This window comes from Peromyscus californicus, unplaced genomic scaffold (genome assembly GCF_007827085.1).
Source record: "Peromyscus californicus insignis strain IS unplaced genomic scaffold, ASM782708v3 Scaffold_19__1_contigs__length_69161282, whole genome shotgun sequence".
Lineage (NCBI taxonomy): Eukaryota > Metazoa > Chordata > Mammalia > Rodentia > Cricetidae > Peromyscus > Peromyscus californicus.
In genome coordinates, this window is record NW_026294491.1 from 1,371,282 (window position 1) to 1,381,041 (window position 9,760).

General features: G+C 44.9%; 1 pseudogene; it reads right to left on the reverse strand.

Annotated features, from left to right (window-relative positions):
• Positions 1–5,450: 5,450 nt before the first annotated feature.
• On the reverse strand, positions 5,451–8,577 carry LOC128114198 (H-2 class I histocompatibility antigen, Q10 alpha chain-like; annotated as a pseudogene).
• Positions 8,578–9,760: the final 1,183 nt, after the last annotated feature.

The following is a 9,760-nucleotide window of genomic DNA, read 5'->3' on the forward strand; positions in this document are numbered from 1 at the left end:
ATTCCTTGGTCAGGGGTCCATGGGCCTTGTAAGACAATGAAAGAAACACCTCTGTTCTCAGAAACAGTGGCACCTGGAAAGAATGACTCCAGACTCATACTCAGTATTGAAGACAGGTCTCGTTCCTTGTAAATACAGGAAACAAAAGCCAGGCAGTGTGGCGCATGCCTTTAATCCCAGCACTCGGGAGGTAGAGGCAGGCGGACCTCTGTGAGTTCGAGGCTAGCCTGGACTAGAGAGTGAGTTCCAGGAAAGGTGCAAAGCTATACAGAGAAATCCTGTCTCGAAAAACCAAAAAAAAAAAAAAAAAAAAAAACCAGGAAACAAAATCAGGTGAGTCTGGGATGCCCACTTCTTAGGATGGAGGACAACAGGACATACAGCAACAGTCCTCTAGAATCTACAGGGAACACTTTCCAAGTTCAGGGACAGTCGTCAGAAGTAGTGAGCAAGGACCAGAAATCTCTAGAAATATCAGCAACTTAGAGAGGGAAATTTTACAAACCAGAACAAGGAAACATCCTGAGTTCCTATAATATGATTAGGGTGTTTATAGAGGACCCCCACCCTGTGAGAAGTGTTTTCTAGAGCCCTGTTTAAGTCAGTACTGGAATATCTCCATAGTTCTAACAGAAAGAATTATTTAGAGGGCACTGGATATATGGCCCAGTGACTAAAAGCATTGGCCTCCCTTCCAGAAAACCTGGATTCAATTCCAAGTATTCACAACCATCTCACTCCAGACACAGGGTACCAAAGACCTTTTCTGGCCACCCTAACCACTGAGCATGAACATGGTGTACAGAAATACATGCAGAAAAAATTATCATACACACAAGAAAATGAGCTAGGCAGTGGTGGCCCATACCTTTAATCTCAGTTCTCAGGAGGCAGAGGCAAGCATACCTCTAAATTCTAGGCCAGGACTGCAAGAGCCCAGCTTCAGAGAAAAGAACAGAGAAATAGCATAGCTGGAGGGAATCTAGACTTGTTTTTATCCATTTTATAACTCTGATCTTCAGGGAGACACTTCTCTAAGAATTCCCAATGAGTGTGACGGAGACCTTGTTGGTTGAGTCATGGAAAGATTAACAACTGTGAGAGGACTCTCTAGAGCCCTGCTTCCCCACTCAGATCCAGCTCTAGGGCCTGGTATCCTGGGAGCAGTGTCTGGGGAATAATTGCTTACTGTGATCTCTGTACTGGTCCTGTTCACAACATCCTTCTGAGTCCTAGCCCAGATGCTGATGTAGCTGACAGAATCAAGGAGGGAAAGTAAAATAAAGGGCTATGTACCTCACTGAAGTGTCCATCTCTGGGCCCAGATTCTAGGTTTTCATTGCCTCAATGCTGTGCCACCATTTTTTATTGGCCAGCTGAGGCCATCTGCACTAAGCCTTGGCTTCCTGATGAACAGAGGTCACAGGGATCTGAGTGAGGATGAAGAAATTTAGGATGGGAGTTGGCTACTCTGTCAATGGCCATACACACCATGTCCAAGGAATGACATGGGTAGAAGCAGCAGGAGCTGAGAAAGATAATGTACTACTGACATAGATCTGATGATTTCCAATGCAAATGTCTCCTTATGACACCAGGCTGACCCTCCACAGACCCTCAAGACCCAGACATGAAGCACAATACTCATACACCCATGGAGAACCTTCTAAACAACATCACACCACCTGTGTTATGACCACCATTTAATATCTCTAAGATTAAGGACCCAGTGTACTGACCCTTATCCTTTCCTTGGGTCCTATGCAGATGTGGCCTCCTCTTGTCACATCTGTGTCCATACAGACATCATTGCTTAGTTCTGATCTTACATTGATGCCATAGTTTGGGTCTGTGGCCTGGGGCAGCTTCCATGGCTTATAGCTGTTGCATGATTGGGGAGAAATGGTAATCATCAGACTTGCAGAAGGAGGGAGACTTCCTCTGCCTAACTTGTCCCTCCCTGCTCACTCCAAGCCTGTGAGGTCAGATGTGGCTCAGGTTTCAGCACTTGTCCAGAGGCTTGGTGCTGTGTCCAGGTATAGAGGGGGCTCTAGGACCTGCTGGAGGAAGGTATCCAGGCCTGAGCTGGATAGAATGTCTCACATACATGGAAGAGAAGATCTCCACCACATCAACAAGAAACCTGCCTTTCATTCTCTAGGCTCCTCTTTTAGGAGGTCTGCTTCTTAGATTTACCCCTAGGCAATAACGGAGAATCTACCAAGTGCCTGGCCTCGTTACAGGCCCTGTAATTCATCAAGGAAAAGTAGAATCATTACCTGGGATTGGAAGAGTTGCTTAGTTTTTAAAATGCTAACTGCTCCTATAGTTGACATGAGTTCATTTCCAAACATCAAAAAAGTGCTACTCACAACCTCCTAAAACTGTAGCTCCATGGGATTTGATGTCCTCTCCTAGATTCCACAGGCACCTCCAATCTATTGGCATGTAGTACACACACATAAACATACACATAAGTAAAAACTAAAAATAAACCATAAACCAATGCCCTCTGTCAAAAACAAGTTTGGGTAGCTGTGAAGTTGTCATACATGCCCAGTGGTGGTTTGTGTTCTGCTTTTCTATTGCTGTGACAAACCTCCATGACAAAAATCAACTCAAAGAAGAGTTTTTCAACAAATGTCAGTTAGATTTATGATCAATGCAGAGCTCAGTTCTCCACTCGTAGTAAAGGGAGAGTGCAGTTGAGTTAAGGCAGGAATGCAGATTGTGGGATGGTGAACACCAGCCAGTCTGAGCCTGGATCTTCTGTGCAGAGGCTCTTTCCATCTCTAAGATGGTTCTGGGTCAAAGACACGGATTCAGGAGTAGCAGTTGAGGGTGTTGGATGCAGGTTCCCATTTGCTCTGTAAGTGGAGTCTGAGTCAGCAATGGTCTCTCTTAACTTTATGACCCTGGTCTGGTTTAGGCTGATGGGCTTCTCTAAGAATTATCAATACAAGAAGGGGACGTTAGTTGGGTAATAGAAAGATAAATCCCTGGAAACTAGGAATTACTACAGCCTGTCTCCTCACTCTAACCTAGATCTTTGACATGGTATCCTTGGAGTAGTGCCTGGGGACACCTTGCTCTACCCTGATTAATGTTCTGGCCTTGGTCACAGCATTCTTCTAAATCCCAGCTCAGGGTACAATATGTCAGCAATTCTAGAGCATTTTGATTTCAATATGTCTCCACACACTTTGACTTTGTGTGGATCTCAAAGATAAACATGCCTATGTGGATTATATCGTATATGCTAATTGTCTTAGGAACTGAGATTTTGAGACACTAACTTCATTGAAGATAACATCAAATAACTGCAACCTGGGATCAGAAGTTGTACTTGAGGATCAATGCACATTTTTTTTCCTATCAGAGGGTCATGCAGGGCTTGAGAATTCTGATTCTCACAATTGTCATTAGGACGGTGATTCCTCAGAGACCTCTCTCCAGTTCTACTAACAGAACTAGGATCTCAGACACTTTGGGAAATTGCAGCATGTCCCTAAGAGACCATTGTCTACTCCCCATGCTCAGATCCTTCTGCTTAATTTACTACATCTGAGGCTTTATCCCAGGAGTCACTTGTTTGACGGGCCTGAGTTCCAAGTAGCATCCCAGAGGCCACACCTGGATACTTTGTTGATGAAATACCGCATGAAGAGTGAGTCTGTGAGCAGTGTGAGGTGAGCCCCCATGATCCTTCTGCAGGTTGGACCCTGATACAAGATATATTGGCCTGTATGTTAGATTAGCATGGATGCTGAAAGGGATCAGCAGGATAGAGAAGAAAGGTATATAAACTCTGCACACATGTATAAATGAGAGGACTAGGGCACTGCTACTGAGAATCCGGGATATGGGGAAGATGAGCTCACATGTCCTCTCTTGGACAGAGGATTGCAGCCATGTTGTTGAACGACTCTGGAGTTTGCTGGGAAATGTGCTCCTTGCCTGAGGCAGGTAGTCTGTTCCACAGACACACTTGCAGAAGATCTCTATCAATGCTTCAGAAATCTGACTTTCCTGCCCTGTTTCCCTCTTTAGGGGATCTGCTCCTAGTACTGCTTAACAAGACTTAGAGAATCTGCCCTGTGCATTTCCTCTGGGATCCAGAGAAGCACACAAGAGACAATGCTCAACTGTGCCTTAGGGCCACAAACACACTCTCTCTTGATTAATGTTCTGTTGGAACTGAAGGAGAATCTCTGCCCCCTAGGCATTGTAAAAACGTATCTAGACTGTCAATTAACTTAGTTTTACAGAGATTACTCTTGATTTCATCTACACCTTTCCTCTTGCTCTCTCCTCTGTGACCCTCTCTGTAGACAGGTGTTAACACAGGATTGCTTTATTTCATTTTGAATGATTTCCATTTTCATCGAAAGTGACTGAATGCTCTAAAATCCTATGCGTGTGCTTTACTTAACTACTATGAAATCCTCTAGAGACTTAAGCAATTCATCCTCAGATATTTCTCAATTTCTATATTCCACATAACTTTACTTATATCAACCTACTTCCTATCTGAAATTCAAATACTTAGTTGAGATTTATGTAGAATAGCATTAGCATACAATGGCTTTGTCTATCTCTTATAATATTTACTTTTTTAATTTGTTTGTTTATTCATTAGATTTTAATGACTTCCTTTGGAGACAGGGTCTCAGGTTCTATCCCAGTTTGATCTTGAACTTGCCAAAAATCCTTTTGGCAGAGCTCCTCCTGCTGGTATTACTGACATATTACAGCCCCTAGTCTGTCAGAAACCAGACTTGGACAAATTTGGTGAGAATACCACAGACATCCATGGTTGGACAATGACAGAAACACTCTCTACTTGTGTCAGTGACACCAGATGCAATCACAGAACTGAGAACTAATGTAATCCCTGTAGTACCAGGAATCTAAACACCTCTTGATGGAACATCAGCCTCAAGCCTGAACAGGCTGACGGCCAACATAAAAGAACAGCACAGACACTGGACAGACCCTACAAAGGCCTAAGATCTTTTGATCACGTGTCCTGGTGAACAGGTTTATTGAAAGAACAGGGATTAGGAGCTAGCAAGATGACACAGGTGGGAAGGGACTACGTGAGAGCCCAGGGTGGAAGGATCAACAGCTGTGCACACACAGGCCTCACTTTTCTCCATAGTCTTCAACTGTCACTACAGACAACGGAGTTAGCACAGCACACACGATTCCATAAGTATTGGAGACTTTATTTTCTTCATCAAGTTTGACTCAACTTTAGTACATTAATCAAATGCCCACTCTGAAAGAAGCGTCATAATCATAAAAATGCTTAATTTCAAGAAACATGCATTAAGTTGTAACTCAGTGGAAACTAAAGTTCAGTCAGGGGTGGAGGTTTGCCAGCCCAGCCTCTGTTGGAGCAACAATGATGACTGGGGAAGGAATGATGGTCAGTGTGTGGATGGGACTTATTGCTGCTCGGGCAGAGCTGAACACAGACACACAGTCACAGTCAGATGCAGGAAGAGAAGTCATCAGTTTTGGAGGTCACAGTAGGAAAAGAGAAAACAGAATAAATCCCGTTAGGCTCAGTCCAGCTGTCTTATCCTGTAGAAGAAAAGAACAAGGAAGAAATTCAGATCAGTGTCTTAAATGGTGACATTCTGAACAGCCCGTCACACACTCAAACTGTTCTAATCCTAGGAGTACCCATGCCCCAAAGTTCTATCCTCTGACCTTTTCCTGTCCCACACCAGGCCCTTTAGGGGGTCACTTTTTAAAGCTGAAACAGAAAGCTGGACATCCTAGAAACTTACAAGCCAGTGGAAAGTGAAACAAGACCACGTCAATGCCTCTGAAGATGGAACTAAATGAGGAGGTATGAGTTGACTGAGAACCTCCATGGACTCCTGTATAAACTGCTACTGGTGTCTCAGGGGTGAGCCCCCACTACTACAATGACTGCCAAGACTGAACACAGCTGCCACACCTTTTACATTCAGAATACTCCCTTTTATTACAGCTCATGGAAGCATCAGGATCTAGAAGGCCTAGTGGAATCTCCTTGTCCTTAGCTCAGGGAAGTTTCCAGAACTGAGAATGCAGATCCAGAGAAAGACGAGGAAACATGATAGTAGATTGCACATGAGGAGGACTAACTGGACTGCAGCATATCTGTTCTAAGTAGGAACCTTTCCATCAGACCTCTGAGAGCTGAGGATCAGGACTCTGCCACCTTTATTTCTGTAGTGATAAATTGTTAATTATTTTCTTTATGAGTCACAATGGACTTAATGTCAGCACATCAACCAAACATAGAATAAGCAACTGCATGGATGAAGTGTTTCTCACATGCGACAGGGCACACTCTCAGCTGGACTTGATATTCCCATGGAGACTTGAACTCAGACCCTGCCCTTTCCTTACCTTTAGTCCTCCTCTTCCATTTCAGAAAAGTCACCACAGATCCCAAAAGCACAGCTCCAAGAACCAGGCCAGTAACAATTGTCATGATTGGGGACAGAGGACCGAGGAGGCTCTGACAGAAAAATGGGAGAAACAGTGAGGCCTCTGACTTCCAACTAACAGACATGACCTTGCTCCATTTCTCCCAAATAATCCAACTGTCTCTGTGGTAGACTCTGTACCCACACCCTCCTTACCCCAGCTTAGGATGATGGGCTCAGGCAGCCCTTCATGATTCACATGACATGTGTATATCTGCTCTTCTCCAGAAGGCACCACCACAGCTGCCCACTTCTGGAAGGTTCCATCCCCTACTGGCCTGGTCTCTATCACCTCCATATCCAAGTCTGGTTGCCCGCATCCCTCTGCCAGGTCAGGGTGATTTCAGCAGGGTAGAAGTTCATGGCCCAGAACCTTGGAGTGATTTTTCCATCAGCTCTGACTTTATGGATCACATGTATTTTCAGGGTGTCTAAAGGGGAAAAAAATGGAAAACTCAGGTATTTACCATTCTTCATGAAGATACATCTATGTGCATGCATCTTGTTTTGAATGAATGGGACAGTTGACTAGTAGGGGAAATGCTGACCCCACACATCAACTTATTCTCAGGATAAGGAAAGGGTAATCTATTCCTTGGAAAGTTTCAGAATCACCATGAGCCAGCACAGAGTAGGGGACTCTGGATCTCCCTCTATGAATATGGACTTCTGGTTCTGACTAGATGGAGGTGGAGACTCAGCAACACTGGGCTCAGACCTCCACAGTACATGGATAGTGAACAGACATGACAGAGATCATGGTTCACAAGGCAAATGGAAGGAAAATGCTGCATAATTGACAGACTGATCTATCCTGAGAGAAGGCTTAGCCCTCTGGAGAGTCCCTCTCTCTTGTTGAATTAGGAAACCCACGACACTCTTCCCTTTTGATGCAAGACAAAGTTAGTATTCCAACTACTCCCTGCTGAGGAGGAATCCTCAGGGGACAGGGCCTCCAGTCTCAGTACAGATGTGGCAGTTTCTTTCCTTACCTGTTCTCAGCAAAATCTCCTTCCCATATTGCAGGTGAGAGAGGAGCATCTGTACACAATCTCCAAGGCAGTCTTCAGATATTTTGCAAATCCTGACTTCTCCCACTCTTGCCTCAGGATCTCAGCTGCCTTGCCGACTACAGTCCAAGTGCTCAGGTCTTCATTCAGCATAAAGTAATCACAGCCGTTGAAGATTAATTCAAATTGTCCATGACTGAAGTTCCCTCCAGGCAGTACATCACAGGCCATTAGGATCTGGATTGTGTGATATCCTACCAAGCCCCTACTGTCAGCCACAGTCAGAGGGCCAGGTCCCTTGGGGCCCTCCAGCGACTCAATCCCTCCCACTTGACCTATGTAAATGGCCATATTTGAGCTTAAGTTGTGCAGAAAACCAGGTCAGCGTCCCCAGGCTCTCTGTAGCCTAGTCTATGCGGGTCACATTTTGCTGCAGTAAATCTTGGATACGGGGAACTGGAGCAAACATTTGGGGAGCTTGAAATTTGGGATTTCTGATTCCAGTTCACTCACCAGTTTCACTTTGATTATAGATGTGAAGCATTTTATTCAGTGTGTTCTTGGAGAAGCCCATTAGTCTCTGAGTGTCCCATGTCTCCTCCTCCCAGTACCCTGGCTCCTGCTGATCCACCCATGGCGCACAGTGCATCAGTCTTGGAGGCTTTTTTCTGTTGTTGAATCTCCCAATCTGAATGTCATCTAAGTAGACAGCAGAGATGAATTGGGGCTCCAGGAGGTGAGGCTGAGTGAGGAGAGTTTGAAAATAGCTCAGGGAGTGTGAACCTAGGGCAATGGCCTTTAGATCTAGACTTCCCACCTAGGACCCTATGCTGCTCCCCACATTCCTCCCAAGAGCAGGGAACAGGGAACAGGATATAAAATAAATAAGGTCCTGAATGTCCTGACTGGGCTAGGTGAGAGACAGACTTCCCTGTGCTGCAGCCCCAGCGCTGGAGTCCTTTTGTCTCCCAGGTTAGGTCCTTTCCCTCCTGACACCCACACTCACCCTCTGGATGCCTGATCAGGTTCAGGTTGGCCAGGAGCAGCAGGAGGAGAGCCTCGGGAACAAATGTCTTCATCCTGCTTGAAGAGTGAACACTGAGTCTCTGCTAGTGTGTGCTCAGTTTATAATCTTGATATGGATAAGGCTGATTGGCTTCTGTAAGAATTCCCAATGGTAGTTCTAGCTAGAGTTTTCCTGCCTGGCCCACAGTCAAGACAAATCTCTCTCACCTGCCAGTCCCACAGCAGCTCAGACCCAACCAAGTAAACACAGAGACTTATATTGGTTACAAACTGTATGGCCGTGGCAGGCTTCTTGCTAACTGTTCTTACAGCTGAAATTAATCCATTTCCATTCATCTATACCTTACCACATGGCTCGTGGCCTACCGACATCTTCACATGCTGTTTGTCATCATGGCGGCTGGCAGTGTCTCTCTGACTCAGCCTTCCACTTCCCAACTTTATTCTCCTCCTTGTCCCACCTATACTTCCTGCCTAGCCACTGGCCAATCAGTGATTTATTTATTGACCAATCAGCAACACACTTGACATACAGACCATCCCACAGCAGGTAGTGATAGAGAGTGTTGTGATTGGGTCATGGAAAGATGAACTCCTGGAAGAGGAATCTCTAGGGCCCTGCTTTCCCGGAGCAGTGTATGGGGACAAGTTGCTTGTCTGGGTCAATGTCCACCTCATCCTGGTCAAAATATCCTTCTGAGTCCAGCTCAGAGGCCATTGTGTCAGCATTTCCCACACTGAGACGTCAGGATGTCTACAGAGTCTTAGAAATGGATGATCCTCAAAGGTACTTTTGCTTGTGTGGATTGTATCAGTCCACATTCACTATGTCAGGAACTGAGAATTTTAAAACATTTGCTTCATTGAACATTAATGACAAAGTGCATGTAAGCATAGTGTTTACAGAAAGGAATGACTGTTTTCCAAAATGCAATGGTAGGGTGAAACTAATAATGTTTACATGTCTGCCTGTACTTATCCTTAGCTTCCCCACTAGATACATCTTGAAATCTGATTCTCCTTTTTAGCATTCTAGTTTTTTGTTTGTTTGTTTTGTTGGGGTTTTGTTTTGTTTTTGTTTTGTTTTTGTTTGTTTTTGTTTTTGTTTTGTTTTGTTTTTCTGAGACAGGGTTTCTCTGTGTAGCTTTGTGCCTGTCCTGGAACTCACTCTGTAGCCCAGCCTGGCCTCGAACTCACAAAGATCCGCCTGCCTCTGCCTCCTGAGTGCTGGGATTA